Source organism: Apodemus sylvaticus, chromosome 2, assembly GCF_947179515.1.
Source record: "Apodemus sylvaticus chromosome 2, mApoSyl1.1, whole genome shotgun sequence".
NCBI classification, from domain to species: domain Eukaryota; kingdom Metazoa; phylum Chordata; class Mammalia; order Rodentia; family Muridae; genus Apodemus; species Apodemus sylvaticus.
Window position 1 is genome coordinate 142,669,147 of NC_067473.1, and position 19,957 is coordinate 142,689,103.

Here is a 19,957-nt window from a genome sequence, read left to right on the forward strand (position 1 = left end):
TTTCACATGTTTGGTAAGAGTCACCCCAAGATACTTTATACTGTTTGTGGCTATTGTGAAGGGGGTCATTTCCCTAATTTCTTTCTCAGCCTGCTTATCCTTTGAGTATAGGAAGGCCACTGATTTGCTTGAGTTGATTTTATAACCTGCCATTTTGCTGAAGTTGTTTATCAGCTGTAGGAGTTCTCTAGTGGACTTTTTTGGGTCACTTAGGTAGACTATCATGTCATCTGCAAATAATGATAGTTTGACTTCTTCCTTTCCAATTTGTATCCCTTTGACTTCCTTATGTTGTTGAATTGCCCAAGCTAGTACCTCAAGTACAATATTGAAAAGATAAGGAGAAAGGGGGCAGCTCTGTCTAGTCCCTGATTTTAGTGGGATTGCTTCAAGTTTCTCTCCATTTAGTTTGATGCTGGCTACCGGTTTGCTGTATATTGCTTTTACTATGTTTAGGTATGGGCCTTGAATTCCTGTTCTTTCCAAGACTAAGCATGAAAGGATGCTGAATTTTGTCAAATGCTTTTTCAGCATCCAATGAAATGACCATGTGTTTTTTTTTTCTTTGAGTTTGTTTATGTAGTGGATTGCATTGATGGATTTCTGTATATTGAACCAACCCTGCATCCCCGGGATAAAGCCCACTTGATCCTGGTGGATGATCGTTTTGATGTGTTCTTGGATTCGGTTGGCAAGAATTTTATTGAGTATTTTTGCATCGATGTTCATAAGGGAAATTGGTCTGAAGTTCTCTTTCTTTGTTGGATCTTTGTGTGGTTTTGGTATCAGCGTAATTATGGCTTCGTAGAAGGAATTGGGTAGTGTTCCTTCTGTTTCTATTTTGTGAAATAGTTTGAAGAGTATTGGTGTTAGGTCTTCTTTGAAGGTCTGATAGAATTCTGCACTGAAACCATCTGGTCCTGTGCTTTTTTTGGTTGGAAGACTTTCTATGACTCCTTCTATTTCTTTAGGCGTTATGGGACTGTTTAGATGATCTATTTGGTCCTGATTTAATTTTGGTATTTGATATCTGTCAAGGAAATTGTCCATTTCCTCCAGATTCTCCAGTTGTGTTGAGTACAGGCTCTTGTAGTAGGATCTGATGATTTTTTGGATTTCCTCAGTTTCCGTTGTTATATCTCCCTTTTCATTTCTAAGTTTGTTAATTTGGATACTTTCTCTGTGCCCTTTGGTCATTCTGGCTAAGGGTTTATCTGTCTTGTTGATTTTCTCAAAGAACCAGCTCCTGGTTTTGTTGATTCTTTGTATGGTTCTCTTTGTTTCTACTTGATTGATTTCGGCCCTGTGTTTGATGATTTCCTGCCTTCTACTCCTCCTGGGTGAAATAGCTTCTTTTTGTTCCAGGGCTTTCAGGCGTGTCATTAAGCTGGTAATGTATGCTCTCTCTCCATTTTCTTTTTGGAGGCACTCAGGGCTATGAGTTTTCCTCTTAGCACTGCTTTCATTGTGTCCCATAGATTTGGGTATGTTGTGTCTTCATTTTCATTGTGTTCTAAAGAGGCTTTAATTTCTTTCTTTATTTCTTCCTTGACCAAGGTATCATTGAGTAGAATATTGTTCAGTTTCCATGTGTATGTGGGCTTTCTGTTGTTTTTATTGCTATTGAAGACCACTTTTACTCCATAGTGATCTTATAGGAGGCATGGGATTAGTTCGATCTTCTTATATTTGTTGAGGTCTGTCTTGCGACCAACTACTATATGGTCGATTTTGGAGAAGGTACCATGAGGTGCTGAGAAAAAGGTATATTCTTTTGCTTTAGGATAGAAGGTTCTATATATATCTGTTAAATCTAATTGGTCCAAAGCTTTAATTAGTTTCATTGTGTCCCTGTTTAGTTTCTGTTTTCCTGATCGGTCCATTGAGGAAAATGCAGTGTTAAAGTCACTCTCAATTATTATGTTAGTTGCAATGTGTGCTTTGAGCTTTAATAAAGTTTCTTTTACGAAAGAGGGTGCCCTTGCATTTGGAGCATAGATGTTCAGGATTGAGAGTTCTTCCTGTTGTATTTTTTCTTTGACCAGCAAGAAGTGTCCCTCAGAGTCTCTTTTGGTGACTTTGGGTTGAAAGTCAATATTATCTGATATTAAAATGGCTACTCCAGCTTGTTTCCTGAGACCATTTGCTTATAAAATTGTCTTCCAACCTTTTACTCTAAGGTAGTGTTTGTCTTTGACCCTGAGGTGTGTTTCCTGTAAGCAGCAAGATGTAGGGTCCTGTTTACATATCCAATCAGTTAGTCTATGTCTTTTTATTGGGGCATTGAGTCCATTGATGTTAAGAGATATTAAGGAATAGTGATTGTTACTTCCTGTCATTTTTGATATTATTTTTTAAATTTGATTGGTTAACTTCTTTTGGGTTTGATGAAAGGTTACTATATTGCTTTTTCCAGGGTGAAGCTTCCCTCCTTGTATTGGTGTTTTCCTCCTAGTATCCTTTGTAGGGCTGGGTTTGTGGATAGATATTGGGTAAACTTGGTTTTGTCATGGAATATCTTAGTTTCTCCATCTACGGTGATGGAGAGTTTTGCTGGATATAGTAGTTTTGGCTGGCATTTGTGTTCTCTTAGAGTCTGCATGAGATCTGCCCAGGATCTTCTAGCCTTCATAGTCTCTGGTGAAAAGTCTGCTTTGATTCTGATAGGTCTTCCTTTATATGTTACTTGGCCTTTTTCTCTTACTGCCTTTAATATTCTTTCTTTGTTTAGTACATTTGGTGTTTTGATTATTATGTGACGGGAAGTATTTCTGTTCTGGTCCAGTCTGTTTGGAGTTCTCTAGGCTTCTTGTATATTCATGGGCATCTCTCTCTTTAGGTTAGGGAAGTTTTCTTCCATAATTTTATTGAAGATATTTGCTGGCCCTTAAAGTTGTTAATCTTCACTCTCATCTCTGCCTATAATCCTTAGGTTTGGTCTTCTAATTGTGTCCTGGATTTCCTGGATATTTTGGGTTACAAGCTTTTTGCATTTTCTTTAACTGTTGAGTCCATGGTTTCTATGGAATCTTCAGCATCTGAGATTCTTTCTTCTATCTCTTGTATTCTGTTGTTGATATTTGCATCTATGTCCACTGATTTCTTCCCAAGGCTTTTTATCTCCAAAGTTGTCTCCCTTTGTGTTTTCTTAGTTGTTTCTACTTCTGATTTTAGATCCTGGATAGTTTTGCTTAGCTCCTTCACTTGCTTGTTTGTGCCTTCCTGTAATTCTTTAAGAGATTTTTGTGTTTCCTCTTTCATGACCTCAGCCTGTTGACCAAAGTTCTCCTGTATTTCTTTAAGTGTTTTTTGTGTTTCCTCATTATTGGCTTTTGTATTCTCCTGGATTTATTTCAGTGATTTTTGTGTTTCCCTTGCAAGGGCTTCTAACTTTTGATCCATTTTCTCCTGAATTTCTTTAAGTATGTCCTTCATGTGTTCCTGTACCAGCATCATGACCAGTGATTTTAAATCCAAATCTTGTTTTACTGGTGTGATGTGGTATCCAGGACATGCTGGTAAAGGAGAATTGGGTTCAGATGTTGCCATATTGCCTTGATTTCTGTTAGTGACGTTCCTGCGTTTGCCTTTTGCCATCTAGTTCTCACTGGTGTTAGTTGGTCTTGTCAATGCTGGACTCACCAGTGCAAGCTGCCCCTTCTCAGGTGGCCTCTGGTGCACAGCTTACCTCCTGCACTGCCTGGAGACAGGGTGCTGTTGCCCAGGCTGTTCAGATCCTGATGCAGACGACTGAAAGGCTCCCACTGGGGCCTGCTGGATTCACCTGAGCACACCGACTTCTCCCCGCTGGCCGCCTGGAAGCCCCTCTTGCCTCTTGTAGGACCTGGAGATGTGGTGTTGCCACCCAGGCTGATCTGGATCCGGAAGCAGAGAGATCTGAGGGCTCCCGCCAGAGGCCTCAGGACTGGAACCTAAGCTCCGTGCCACAGGAGCAAGCTGTTGTAGCTTGCTTTTTAAGAAAGCTCTTCTCTAATTTCTATGCAAATTAAAGTGGAAGTGCAGCTATTTCTCTATTCTCTATGGTACCAAGTGTGTCAGCTCCCTATCCCATTTCCCAGCAAAATAAATAAATAAATAAATAAAATAAAACATAAGATAAAACAAAACAAAAGCCCCTCCGGGAGAGGAAGAGATGCTTCTGCTCCGCTTTCTCCAGGTGTTCTCAGGTGAATGACTCAGAAATCATGTTCAAATACATGAATTCTCCTCTTGACAGCTGCTAATTGCTGAGAGTGTTCTCCTGAGACCTATGTCTCTGTGTTAAGCCAGTCTCACTCATTCCCATCCAAAAGAGTTAAGGAAAGTCTCACCTTAAACATTGAATACATGCATGTAGAAGAGGATCTACCTACCCAGTCACACTGATGCACACTCATTTTTTCTTAAAGAATTCCATTTCTGTGCAGTTAAGATTCAATCATCAATTCTGACATGTGCCAACATTGCACACATACTATCTCGATCACACAGAGGGTTGAGGGACTAAAAAGAAAGCCCCAAATAGTTTTTCAGAGTTTGTAGCCCAGTCCAGGGTAAGTTAGTCCCATGATGCAGCTGTTTGAGAATCCTCCATGTTCCTTCTAAGCCCAGTAAACTCAATTGTTGACACTATGCTAGACTAGGGTGAAGTTGTCTGAAGTTTGTGCCCTGTCTGAAGTGAGTAGATATTTACTTGATCATGTCTCCCAGAACAAGTTAGCACATCCTTCTACATCCCTACTGCTACATTTCCTCCATGTAATTATAGTGTCAGCTTAACTTTTTCTGCGTTACCTCATAAAATATAACACAGTAAACTCTTATCTGCTGTATGATTCAGGCCACAAATATCCACTCTCATGTCTCTAAAGAGACAGAACCAAGGGCAAAACACTTGTGACACCCTGTTCACTATTACTGTTTTGGTTGTTGTCTTTGGTTGTTTAGTTTTTCTTTGTGCTCTCAAAGAAATACTTGGTCAATGTTTCCTATGGGCCCATACTGAGCAGGAGGCACAAGTTAGGACTGATCAACAGCAAAATGTGTTAAATGATGGTTTGCAAATTACCACCTCTCTGAGTTAGAGAGATCCTTCTCATTTAACTAATAATCATTTCAATAAATTGCTATCACAGCAGATTTTGATTCATAGCAATACGGAGCACCAGCATGATAAATTTCCCAAATTTCTCCCTCCTTCTCATATATGTACTCACTATCTAGTTAGAAATATACCCAACCAGAGTGGCCCATTTGTGGCAAGGGATGAGTTTACATTCCCACATCACATGCACCTAGAGTCTAGTATTTGTGATAAGTTTTGGTAGAAGTATATATTCTATAGTTTAAGACCAACATGTAATGATAATCACCCACCATTATAAAAATCAATCATTTTATTGCTCTTAAAAAAAAAAAAAACTAGCCACCTGTTTAACCCTTCCTTCTTGCCCAAATGTAGCACCCACTGGTATTTTGGTCGTGACTATAGATTTTCATCCTCCAAACATCATATCCCTAGTAACTGTTTGAGACAGACTTCTTCCATTGCATAGCATGCAATAGAGGTTCCTTTTCTGTATGTTCTGTTTCATCATTTAGATTTACTATGGTTTATTTTTCTATTTCTCAAATGGTAGAGTTTTCAGTTGCTTTCAAGTTTGGGTCAGTTATGTATAAAACTACTATAAATATCCATACACAGGCTTTTATGCAGAAATTAGTTTTTATTAATTTGAGCAAATAAAATGAGTGCACACGGCAGATTTTATGATAAAAGACTATTTACTTTTATGAGAAAGTGATGATTACATGCCTCTGTCCTATTGGAAGCAAATGAGGAGGTTTTTGTTTGCTTGCATGTCTCATTTTTTATATAAAGAGTGTTAAACGTGGAGCCTCAAGCATGGGAGACAAGTGCTCTGATATTTAACTATATCCACAGCCCTTTGATTTTTATTTTGCAACTAAGTCTCACTAAGTTGCCCAGAAAAGGCTTGAACTTGTGATCATTCTAATCCAGTCTCCTAAGAAGTTGGAACTACTGGCTGGCACCACCACCACGACTAAGCCTGGAGGAGGCTTATTGATACTCCACATTTTGGGCAATATTTGAGATTATCATTCTTCTAGAATATAACCATTTTATCAGATCCAGAAAGCTCCCCCCTCCAACTTTCCCCTCATTTTTGGGTGACCCACTGAGTTTAATGAGAGGTGCTTCTATCAAGTTGGGTAGGAGGTTATTGAAAGGAACATGTGCTACTTTTATGTGGCTACCCCACCTCCTCTCTGAGCAACAATTAGCTGTTAATAGTCACTCAATGTGGCCCCTTGTGAGTACCTCCTCCAAGTCTGATGAAATGTTGACTAGCCCAGTTTTGGTACAGCTTTGTGCTGTGTGAGTAATCATTGCCCACAGGGAATTAATAATATGTATTCATTGTATATACTGGTAAGTTTCATAAATACAGATTCATCTAAGTTTTATGGACATACCCCTTATTACTTCTACCTCCTTCTCCTCCTGTTAATCCTATTTATCCATTCCCTAGACAGTTGCATTTATACTTTAATGTATACACACATACACACACACCACACATACACATATGTATGTGTGTATGTGTTCTATATATCCACTAATATATAAACCTAGCAGCCACAGATGATAAAGAACATGAGATATTTTCCCCAAATCAGTATTTGTTATTATTTATTTAATGAAGCCATTATTACTGGGCTGAATCAGTAGCCTTATTATGACTTTGAAATGTGGTTTTGCTTTGCTGTTCAGTAGGATCTTAATCTGTTATTAAGTGATCTGCCTTGTCCTCTTGAATCCAGGGATTCCAGGCACCTAACGTTGTGCCATGCTAGAAAATTAAATTATTTATTTGAGTTCTTTAAAATACCTATTAAAGTTATTTATTTCTGGTAGATTTTTCATACCTGGTACATTGAAATGAATTGATCTATTTTGTAGGCCAAGGGTTGGTTGTTTATGATATTTCTTTATTGTGATGTCCCTAAGATCTGTAGTTGTGTCTCTTTGCATTTCTGATATGTTTTGTATCCCATATTGTTTACATTTTTACTAGTTAATCCTACATAGAAATGACACTTCTTGTTCCATTTAGACCATTATTTTCATGATGTATTTGGGCATAGAAACATGCTGGTTTGCCATAATCATACATTAGCTACAGTTATTGTTATTATACTGAATAACAGGTGTGTGTGTGAGAGAGAGACAGAGACAGAGAAAGAGTTCAATTTAAGTCAGTAGCCTTTAAAATAGTAGGCTGCTTTGAACTTGAACGACTTAAAGATAATATTAAATTTAGACAGTAATAAGTCTAGACAGAGAAGGCCTGCTGCAAATTATCTAACCTAACAATTGTACATAATATTTAAATGTTTCTGCATGAAAGAATGTGAAGACATGTGAAAATTCATAACTAGTGCTTTATTACACATTATCCTGGAGTTCAGCTTCAGCCACAAGTTGTACCTTTTAAACATTAGGTCCTGATTCCTATAGGCTTAGATTTTTTTTTCAAAACCTACTTTATTTAGGATTATTAACTCCTTCAACCTCCCTTCTAACTCACTGACTAGAAGTAGGAGAAAATTGCTAATAGGAAAAGAATGGTGTAGACCTGTTTAAACGTAGTTCCATGGGGTGAAACCAAACATGAATCAGTACTGGTAGCACAATCCAGCAGAAACAGCAAGGCTCCGCTGAATCCAACCAAGTTAGTGGAAGCAACCAGAATAGGCCAGAATACCACTGGAAGTTCTTAGACACATTTCTCTCTATGAAGTGAGGACCAGTGAAGACCAGCAAAGATCAGCAAAGAAGCTAAGTGTTGCATGGTATAACAAGGCAAGAGAGTACTCTTCAATTTGTGGGGTTCTATTTATAGTCTTTCTATCCATCAAGTATCCTCTCAAATGTCTACTTTCAGCAGACCATCACCTGCCCTCTCATAAGACAGCTTCCAGGAAAACCTCACAACACAGTTGAGGTGTTTAAAAAAACTAGAAATTTCTACTTCAGACTCTATTTTCTAAACTGTTGCAGTACATAGACCCATAATTCATTTAAGAAAACAGGGAATGTGTGAGCTAAAGAAAGGTTGACATGCTTTAATTTTTCCAAGTGACACTCATTTTTAAGTTTTATTTTCATGCAATATCCTTATGATTTCAAAAAAAAAGACTTCATTTTTTATTAATTTTGACCAAAATTCTCATTTTAAACCAAGGAATAAAGGTTTAGATTCTAGTGTTCAGGGTCTCAGGCCAATTCTGGGCATAAAAAGAAATGGTTCTTCCTCTATATTTTAAATGTTTTAATTGGATTATTTGTGTTCCAACAGTATATTTACTAAAATATGAAAACTGGTGAATAATCTGAACAAAACAGAAAGTAAACATCCCAGTACAGTATAGGAAAGTGTTAAATTTTTCATACCAACTAGCTAAGAGACAAGGTGGTAGGTCATATTTTGAGTATCTTGAGTCACTTTTTTTCCTTAGGCTACTAGAAATATGAGTAATAATTGATGAATTTTCCTAAGATGTGAAGGAATTTATTATTGCTAAGAATACTATTTGTCCATGACTATATGAGCTAATATTAAATACCATTTTCTTATATTAAGTCAATGCTGGTATAATTACTTTATTGGAGGTTTGTTTACATACCATAATAAGAATATCTTGAGCTGTGATAAAATGCTATAAAACTATAATTAAGATATATTCAAAATGTAAAAATGTGGTTAATGAAAGGCACATTAAAGCAACTTCGAAAGTCAAAACTTTAATTTATTAAACATAAGTAATAGGTTTGAGCTTTTATATCTTCCAGTTTAATTCTATTATTGTTGAATTAAATAGGAAATAAAAATGAATATATATGTATGTATATATCCTGAAATTTATGACTTATCTACTTTTTAATTTATTATTCTTTAATCTACTTTTACAGTCCAGTAGTTATCTTCCTCCCTGTCTGCCCTCCAATTGTTCCTCATTCCATTTCTCCTTCCTCTTCTCCAAGAAGAGGTCCCCATACCTCTACCACCACACCACCATACCTCCCCACTCCCTGGGGCCTCAAGTCTCTCCAGGGTTAGATGCATCTTTATTCACTGAGGACATATCAGACAGTTCTCTGCTGTATGTGTTGGGGACTTCAGACATATTGGTTAGTATATGCTGCCTGGGTGGCTCAGTGTCTGAGAGATCTCTGGGATCTAGGTTACTTGAAACTGCTGATCTTCCTATGGTATCACACTCCTCCTCAACTTCTTCCTACATTTCCATAATTCAACAACAGGGTTTCCTGGCTTATAATCATTGATTTGGTGTAAATATCTGCATCTGACTCTTTCAACTGCTTGTTGGGCCTCCCAGAGGGCAGTCATGCTAGGTTCCTGTCTGTAAGCACACCATATCAGTCATGTTGCCTCCCCTTGAGCTGGATCTCAATTTGGACAGTCACTGGCCTTTCTTTCCCTCAGGCACCTCGCTATTTTTGTCCCTGGAATTCTTTTAAGCAGGAACAATTCTAGATCAGAGTTTTTGACTACGGGATGGCAATCCTAACTCTCCACTTGGCCTCCTGTCTTTCTACTGGAGATGGACTCTACAAGTTCCCTCTTCCCACTGTAGGGAATTTCCTCTAAGGTCCCTCCCTAAGTATAACTCACCCTCCAGGTCTCTGATACATTCTAGAGGGTCCCCCCATCTCCTGCCTTCCGAGTTTGTCTGTTTCCATTCTTTCTGCTGGCCCTATGGGTTTTACTCCCCCTCCCCATACACACATACACACACAATGCCTGATGTTGTTCCCTTGTTCCCCTGTTCCCTTATCTGTCCCCTTCTTCCTGCCTTTCCCTCTTTCCCTCTGTTCCCCTCTCCCCCCACCGTGATTAGTTTCCTCTCCCTAACAAGGGGGATTGAAGCATTCTCCCTTGGACCCTTTGGCTTGTAAAATATGGAACACTTCTTGAATTTGCATGTCAGCCTTGTGCAGGGGCCATGCTAATCTTCTCTGTATTGTTTCAATTTTTGTATATGTGCTGCCAAAGAGAGCACATTATGTATCTACTTTAAACAAGTAAATTTGTACATAAATGAAAATACATTTAATATGTTTTAATATTAAAAATAATTCATGGTTTTATCATTTCAATAAGAAAATTCTCACATAAATGATAAAATGTATTATATTAAGCAACTAGTTGTGTTGCATCCTACATTTTAAGAAGTGATATCATGAATCACTGTTCGTTTTACCTTACTAAGCTTTTCGAGACCATCTGCCTTTCTTTCTTTCTTTTATTTACTACTAAAAAATAATATTATCATCTGCAAACTTCACACATCAGAAATATGCAATCAAGCTACAAAACAAGTTGCAAAATTAAATATCATCATGTTTTAATTGACTTAAAATGATTATGTTTGGGTTGCATTTATAACTATCCTTGGCCATATGCAGCCCAGAGGCTACAGGTTGGACACCGTTTTGCTTGATTCATATGTTTATCCGACAAATGTTTACTGAGTGTCTATTTGCACTTGTTCTTAGGGAGTGTTTGGGATATAATCATTCATATGATGACATTATCATTACTCTCATTACCCTACTACGAAAAACAAAAGCACAACCCAGTTCATGAATTAGGAATTTTTGTGAACTAGGAAATTACAGGGATGAATCTAAAACCACATTGGGAGATAAGATCTGAAAACCAGCACTGCCTTTGGGATTCAGGGAATTCTAAGCTCATCAAATCCTTTGTGGGTTTGACACAAACATAATAAGTACCACTCAAAAATGGAATCACTGATAGGAAGCATTTGCCCATTTAGTAGCCCTGTGATTATAAGTTTCAGTTAACTCTTCTTACTGCTTTGGTCTCAAGAGAAAGGCTGTTGCAGATCCAGTAGAGGTGATTTCTTTAGTTTCTCTTTGACCATGAGAACATCTAGTTCCACTCAATAAGAATATTAAATAGACCCCAGAGAATGCTTTAATTTGCCAAGGGAAATAAAAATTTATGTCACAGATTTCCTCCCAACTGAAATTAATATGAAAGTGTAGATACTTAACAAAGATTGTAACGATTTGTCAAACAACAACAACAACAACAACAACAACAAACTCTATTCCCTAAAGACCTAAAATTGAAGAAAAGAGACTTTAAGTAATAAAGATACAAACACACCTGAATATAATTCCCTTGGGTTGACATGAGATAATGTTAATTTCACTGCATAGCCAATAATTCCTCTGACTTAACTCTTAGTCCAACTAGAGAAAGCACAGTAACCATCTCTATAGGACCAAGGCACCTTCTCCTTTCTTTCTGCATACTTCTTTATATATGACTGGAACACATAACTGGTCAGTCTGCAACAAGTCTGAAAAACTGAGCCAGCCAAGCCTGGTGTTAGGAGTGTCTCTCTACTTCTGATAGAGTTGAGAAAATGGGAGGGCTGAGGTAGGAGTCAGCCAAAGTAAGGAAGCAACCCTTCAATTAAAGATACGCCCCAGCAGGGCCCTTCATGGCTTCACAAATACAAATCTGTTAACTCAGGTGCTCTTTTCCATACTGTTAACACTTCATAAAAAGTTCATGACATCCGAGGGTGCAGAGCATACATGGGGTGGCAGGGAGGGGTAGGAGAATCAAGGTGGGGAAAACAAGACAATTTACAGTCACCAGGACAAAATGAACTGGTATTCTAAACTACTGGTCCAGTTGTGGTTAAGATCTTTCCTATGTTGAGTACAGGCTTTTGTAGTAGGATCTGATGATTTTTTGAATTTCCTCAGTTTCTGTTGTAATATCTCCCTTTTCATTTCTAATTTTGTTAATTTGGGTACTTTCTCTGTACCCTTTGGTTAGTATGGCTAAGGGTTTATCTATCTTGTTGATTTTTATAAAACAAAAACCAGCTCCTGGTTTTGTTGACTCTTTGTATGGTTCTCTTGGTTTCTACTTGATTGATTTCAGCCCTGAGTTTGATGATTTTCTGTCTTCTCCTCCTCCTGGGTGAATTAGCTTCTTTTTGTTCCAGGGTTTTCAGTTATTCCCTTAATCTTCTAGTGTATGGTCTCTCGAATTTCTTTTTGGAGGCACTCAAAGCTATGAGTTTTCCTCTTAGCACTGCTTTCATTGTGTCCCATAGATTTGTATATATTGTGCCTTCATTTTCGTTAAATTCTAAAAAATCTTTGATTTCTTTCTTTATTTCTTCCTTGACCAAGGTATCATTGATAGAGTATTGTTCAGTTTCCATGTGCATGTGGGTTTCTGTTGTTTTAATTGTTATTAAATACCACCTTTACTCCATAGTGATCTGATAGGAGACATGGGATTATTTCAATCTTCTATTTGTTGAGGTCTGTCTTGTGACCAACTATATGATCAATTTTGGAGAAGATACCATGAGGATGTGGAGAAAGAGGAACACTCCTCCACTGCTGGTGGGATTGTAAGATGGTACAACCAATTTGGAAATCAGTCTGGCGGTTCCTCAGAAAACTAGGCATGACACTTCCAGAGGACCCTGCCATACCACTCCTGGGCATATACCCAGAGGATTCCCCGGTATGCAATAAGGACATATGCTCCACTATGTTCATAGCAGCCCTATTTGTAGTAGCCAGAAGCTGGAAAGAACCCAGGTGTTCCTCAACAGAGGAATGGATATAAAAAATGTGGTATATTTACATACTGGAGTACTATTCAGCCATTAGAAACAATGAATTTATGAAATTTTTAGACAAATGGATGGAGCTGGAGAACATCATACTAAGTGAGGCAACCCAGTTTCAAAAGATCAATCATGGTATGCACTCACTGATAAGTGGATATTAACCTAGAAACTTGGAATACCCAAGACATAAACCACATATTAAATGATGTCCAAAAAGAATGGAGGAGTGACCCCTGGTTTTGGAAAGACTCAGTGCAACAGTATAGGGGAATTCCAGAACAGGGAAGTGGCAAGGAGTAGATGGAGGAAAAGGAGAGGGAAGAGGGCTTATGGGACTTGCAGGGAGTGGGGACCCAGAAAAGGGGAAATTATTTGAAATGTAAATAAAGAATAAATCAAATAAAAAAAATGATCTTTCCTATGGGATCCATCTATACCAAGCAAGGAATCTTGTTGGGTTGTCTGTTGGTACTAAGAGCAAGAGCTGATGCCATTCTCTGTAACAACTGGCAGTGTATTCTGTGTGTGAATACAGGCAACAAGTACCCACAAAGGATCTGTGGTTTTGCATCAACTTTGAATCCACACTGTGGTCAGAAAATACAGGTTTACTTTGTCACAGTACAAGTTAAAATAGGAAATCTATTAAAATTCAACATTTGAATTTTTCATTAAATTTACAAGAAATGGCTTCCCTTCTATGCTTGTGGGCTAAATTCAGTTCATTTACATTAGAAGAGCTCAGCTATATCATGTGGAGGCAGTATCCCAGGAGGAGAAGTCCTTAATCTCAGAAAACAGGGTAGCTAAATTCCAATGAGTGTCTACTGCCATGGTTTCTGTGGACAGTTGCACTACCCTGCTCCTGGAATGTGAGTTTCTTCATTTTTCAAATGTAGTTTTCTTCTGTTGGGAACTGTCATGAGACGTTGCCATATGAGTACTGAAGGAAACCCTCTCACCACATACTGGCACTCCTGCTGATAAGCTAGGTATATGATGAGAGAAAAACACACAGTAACTGTGAGCATTCTGGACATGCACATCTGCAAGACTAATACCTAATAATCTGTCCAGAGCCATCAATATGTCTAATCATATAAAGCACTTGATAAACACCCCAGAAGTTCCATGCATGTAATTCAAGCTAGGGAAATTATAGCATAAATGTTTATAAATGTAAAATGAAGTATAGTTTTCATGGCATTGTGTACAAATAATCATGCTTGAAGAAACTTTTCTTGAGGCATCAAATGTTCTGTCTATTGAAGTCAGTACTTAAGATGTCAGCAACTAATGACATGCTGACAATCTCACACATAATTTGTATCTATTTCTAACCTAGGTAGGTTTATCTGTTGCTGCCATAAATCACTGACCAACACCAAATTTCAGAAGAAATTATTTATTTGGTAAGGTCACACTCCATCACAGAACAGGAACTCAAGCAAGAAACAGTAACCAAAAGCTGAATCAAAGACGATGGAGGGACTCTAGTTACAAGTTTCCTCTCTGTGACTTTGCTTATACAATCCAGGAGAACCTGCCCAGGGGTGGCAGGAATCACAGTGGGCTCAATGCTCCCACGTGAATCACTAATCAAGAAAGTCTAGCTTTGGTCACATTGAAATTAAACATAATCTAACATGCACCAAATTTTTGTAAAGGCTAAGAGGTTAAGAATGGTTTAGGACCATAGTGTCCTGTGGGACTGTGCAGGCTTGTGGGGAAGCTTTTATCTCCATGGCCAGAACTTCAAGACAGGAGCTTTGTTATTGATTTTAATTTGGCAATTTGTGGATACTAAAATTACTTTGAACAGAAAAATAAGTATGTATATTTTGTTTTATATTTTTTTCTCACAAAGACATTTGCCCCTTTCTTGCTACCTATCTTAGTCCCTTTCTCCCTCCTCGCTCTTCCCCCTTCCCCCTCCCTCCCTCCCTCCCTCCTTTCTTTCTTTCTTTCTTTCTTTCTTTCTTTCTTTCTTTCTTTCTTTCTTTCTTTCTTTCTTTCTTTCTTTCTTTCTTTCTTTCTTTCTTTTCCTAGCAAAGGTAGTAAGGGATGGTTCCCTTTGCTACACTCAAATGAACATGAACACTTTCCCCTTTCCAGGCAGGTAAGAGGTAAGATAATTGATGAGGCTTTCTGTTTCCCTGCACTTGGGTGTTCTTCAAAGAAGTCTGAAATGCTGGAAATAACATCGCCTTTAAAATAGTCTCTGAAAAGGAGAACACAACAGAACTCTCCAGATTCTGCTCTTTAAATTTAGCATTGTCATCTATGTAAATTGAACTCTTTTACCAGTGATTAAAATAGGTGTTTTATGGGACATTGTGAGGAATATTTCATAAGTGCCTTTTGTGATTCTGTCCTTCCTGTCTCACTAGCTAGATGATTTTGCTCACATTGATGAGTGAGGGTCACAATGCACTGAGCATTGTGACCTTTGTTCTTATACTTTCTTTGAAAATTTGCTTCTTTTAATCCTTTTTTATGTGTATGTATAGTTTTATTTTTTAATGAACTTTCATATAGTCCAAACTAGCTTCATTTGAACTTAGTGTGCATTGGAAGATAACATTGAACTCCTGATCCTCCTCTCTCGAGCTCCCCTGTGCTGGTATTACAGGAGGTATTACCAAGACCTCTTGATGCAGGGCTAAACACAAGCCCTGATCTTCATGGCTTCTCGACAAATGTTCTATCAGATGTACTGTGTCTACAGCCCTCCTTTGAATAATTTCTGTGTCACAAATACCATTCATAGTACTTTCTAAATCTGTAGATTTATTTCTACAGATATTTATTTTTAGTCAAACATTTTCATCACTTTATGAGATTTTCTTTGTCTCTTTGTCTTTATTAAAGTTTTTCCAATAAAACAGGGATTTTTTTCTATATATTTTTTAAAAATTCATTTGCTTAAAAATAACCATCAGTAATGCTGATGATTACATGAGACCCTGTTAGACACAACATGTCAAGTCATACCCCAGACATACTGTTTCATAATTTCTACTTTGAGCATTGCATACATTACAAAATGTTAGAGCATTGATTTCATTTTTCCAGCATTCAAGAGTCATCCCTGCATGCCAATAAAGTAATGAGTTCAGTATTTCTTAAATGGAGGTAGGTGGTACTCAAAGATCACATGTGATTTTCTTATTTGCAGCTGTAGTATTAAAATACTTTAAGCTTAGGTGCCTACAACAATAAACACATCACCTTACAGTTCAAACTATGTCAAGGTGTGGCTAGAGGTGAGGCTAACATGACTTATCTTGTGTCTTATACATCTTTAAACACAGCATAGTAAGCTAGTACATCTTCTCTGATTTCTTTCATTGATTTATGTCTCGCCATGACTATGAACTCATGAGATCATCTGGCACAGTTGCCTCAAGTCAAGGTTTTTGATTGGCATCCTCTATCTCCCATTGCTGTGGAAGGTATTTTGAGGTTCTAAGGTCTAACACAAATAAGACTTCGTGTTTTTATATATTAGGAAGTATTCATTGCACATAATTGAGAATGAAGCCAGCATCATGGCTTATGTCCATAATGTGAGTACTTGAGAGGCTTAGACAAGGAGATCTGTTAAAATTTGAGGCATATATGGACAGAGACCCCGACTTTAAAACACAAAACAACAACAACTGTAATGTCTCTCCACTAGAGTTTGTAAACTCTTATTAAAGTCACATTGTGAAACATGAAGACTGAGGGTCACTGATGTATTTGAACTAATGTTCAGTGTAATCTGTATTACACAGTCCTTCAGTAACATCACTAAGAAGTATGGACTGGTGACATTTGTATCTGTCCTATTCTACCAGAAGCCGATTTGTCATGGTGTGAGCCTCCCATGTTCAGTACTAAGATTTTTACCATTTATCCTTAGTTAGTTGCAAGATTAGTTTGCATTCCAAATCTGATTAATTGCTTGAGAGAACTCCATATCTTACTATTAGTGGATCCTAATTATATGCCCTTGTTTTGCATCTCTCTAAATATTACTTTACAAATTGTAAGTTGTGTGTGATGGTTGAGAAAACATATCCTAGGGACAGACAGCCTGGTTTAGGTTGCCAAAACCAATATTTTTACAAACATGTGGCTAAGGGGAAGATGTCTATTCTCTTTAAACTTACAGTTACTGTTCCATGAAATGAAGGCCAGAGTAGTTTAAATATTTTTAAAGTGTGTTTTAAAACAAATTAGATATTTAAATATTATTTCAAATAAATCGTGTATAATTAGATTGGCACAAAACTGTGATAAACTAATGACTAACATTTTCATTGGTGTCAGAAGCCATAATGGGACAAGCTAATATACTAGCAGGTGATCATCCTGAAATGGCCAGCTTCTGATTGTGATATAATCTGCAACAGGTGAGCCCTCATTAAACAAGGCTGTGAGGGACTAATTTTAAGAAAGATTCCTGCTATTAATATGCATTTCCTGTTATTATTAAGCATATACAATAATAAGTAATAGTACACCCCATTGGAACAAATCTCTGCAGACCCATGAAGATGTACTGTCTTACAGTGATGCTATGTAGACAAATAGATGACTTAAGTTTTAATGATGATCCTGTAAGAATTCCTAAAATTATATCTGTGATTATTAAGCTCTTTTATAATGAGACTACTACTGGGTCCTTTTCTGATAGTCAAAACTGCAATGAGAACTCTGCCAATCTCCCAAGTGTCACAAGTTAATTGCTCTCAGATGGCAACCAGACTTTCTCCTACTCAGAGCACATTCCAAGAGGTTGTAAAACAATTAACCAAAGGTCATAAAAAGGGAGCTAATGATTTATTATAAGTGCTAGGACAGGAGTTAAATATTGACTGGGTTTATCTATAGAAAACTTAATTTAGAACTTAGTTATGGTTTTAAACTTTCTATGAACCTGTAGTGAAGACAAGTGATAGAGGTTTAGCTAGATAATTACTCCTAATGGATATGCATTTAGCATTCTCCGTTGTAAACTTCTATTTCAATTTTTATGACTTGGTATTTTGTGTGAACTTGCAATGAACTTTGTAACATGTGACCATGTATTCTGAAAGATGTTTAAGGGCTGAGGACAAAGAGTCAGACCAGAAGAATTTAGGTGAGAGAAATAGAGGTGAGAAGAACAGAGCTGAGAGAAGAAATGAACTGAGGAGGAGAAGTCTTTAGTCAGAAGAGAACAAGATTAGAAGGAGAATGCAGAATGAATAAGTTAGAAACTATAGCTTACATAAAAAAAAAAAAAAAACTAAGAGAGCTAATGTGCAGAATGCAGAGAGAAACAGGAAAAAGAAAGATGTTGCAGAGAGCTGAAGGAGCAGGCAATCTTCTTACCATGTGACAGAACAGGTTCCATGGTAAGGACAAGGCAGGCTCAGTCTTATTAAAAGAAACAAAGCTTTTTTCTTATAAACATGGATTTAATTCATTTGGCATTAAAAAGGTAGAAGCTTTTTCTTTCTTGATACAATAAATTTTGGAGGTCCATTTTTCATCCAGAAATGAGTAAGTTCTTTCTGCACCAGTGCTTGATCTCTTGCTCCATATGCACATGTAAGTATGGATGTGTTATGTATGTATGTAATTGTGAGAACATATGTATGTGTGTGTGTAAGTATGTAATTGTGAGAATGCATGCAAGCTGGGACCAACATAATTTGTACGAAAATGTATAAATGAAATGTTTGAAGCTGTGTATGAATTTATGTAAGATTATGCATATTTGCTTATGTAAAAGTTTTCTTTATGGGAGTGTTATTCTCTTCTCCTGGTTCAGTAGAAGTTTATTGGTCTAATGTTCCCCCTAGCCTGACAAGCAAGAGGCATCTGGACAATAGGGAAAAGTCTCTAGCAACTAATACTTTAATCTCCTGCTGTTTTGGGATAAGGTGCTAAGTGCCTGAGACTGCAGTCTCTGGCCTTCCTAGGAAAACAGAAGGCAGGTCAGCTACATTAGCATAGTAACTTAGACTTAGATAAGTAAACTTTTTATTATACAGTAACGCTAAGTTTTTCTGTAAGACAAAGTCTTACCCCCACTGACGCTCTTCCCCGCCCCCCCCACCCCCCCCAACCCCCAACCCCCAGCCCCCCCAACCCCCAACCCCCCATTCCCCCACTCCCTCACCCCCACCCCCACCCCCCCACCCCCCAACCCCTGCCCTCAAAAAGAACCAAAAACAAGAAACACTGCGCACCCTCCGGGGCTGGCTCCCAGCAGATTGGTTTACTGTTGCTGCCAATATTTGCAAATAATTGTAGGGCCAGGCACCCACAAGTTGAGGCAAAACTGTTGTGAGTATGAGGCTAGCCTGAGCTCTATAGTAAGTTAGAAGCTAACCTAAGTTAAAAAGTGAGAGGCCCTGTTTCAAAAACAATCAACAATAATAATAAATAAATAAATAAATAAATAAATAAATAGTGGAAAAATCACCCAATAAGTACAAAAGAAATGACTAAGAAATTAGGAGCACTTCCTGCTCTTACAAATTCAGTTTCTAGCACCCATATTAGATGATTTATACACATCTGTTACCCCAGTTTCAGGGCATGCAATGCTACTTTTAGGTGCATGTGCCTGTGTGCACGCGCGGTGCGCATACACACACACACACACACACACGGGCACGCACACGGGCATGCACATGCACACGCACACACACATGAGAGAGAGAAAGAGAGAGACAGAGACAGACAGATAGACAGAGACAGAAGAGACACAGAGAGACAGAGACACAGAGACTGCAGAGGTGATACTGTGTGACAGAAATACATTTATCAAGAGTGTCATTTTAGATAAACAGCTATACAAATAGAGCCTGAGCAAAAGCACCAACGGGTTCTTTTAAATCTCTGCAGGTGGATTCTGCTGTCATTAAAAGTTCCAGAAAGAATTATTAATGCATGTAAAATGCTTCAGCAAATTATTTTACAGAAAATAAATTGGGGATACTGACCCAGCACTTTAATTTAAAATTCTAAGATATCCAGTGTTACACAAAATCTGATTGAACAACATTTTAATCAAAGCACTTTGGAAGATTATTGTCTTAATTACAAGTGCTGTCTATACATTTGTAAAGTGATAGTGAACAGCAGTGTCTCTATCTTTCCAGAGATGGGAAAACATCATTGGGAGCCTTAATGCATCCCCAGTGAAGCCTACTAACTCAATTACCTTGTG

At 37.7% G+C, this 19,957-nt stretch overlaps 1 protein-coding gene and 1 non-coding gene across 2 annotated transcripts in view; one reads left to right on the plus strand and one right to left on the minus strand.

Moving 5' to 3' along the window:
* Grm7 (glutamate metabotropic receptor 7) overlaps positions 1-19,957 on the plus strand; it is an 897,218-nt gene that overhangs the window by 406,063 nt on the left and 471,198 nt on the right. The gene's annotated exons all lie outside the window — the stretch shown is intronic.
* On the minus strand, positions 10,004-10,110 carry LOC127679451 (U6 spliceosomal RNA). Its single transcript, XR_007976764.1, has one exon. It is a non-coding gene; the product is annotated as a U6 spliceosomal RNA (small nuclear RNA).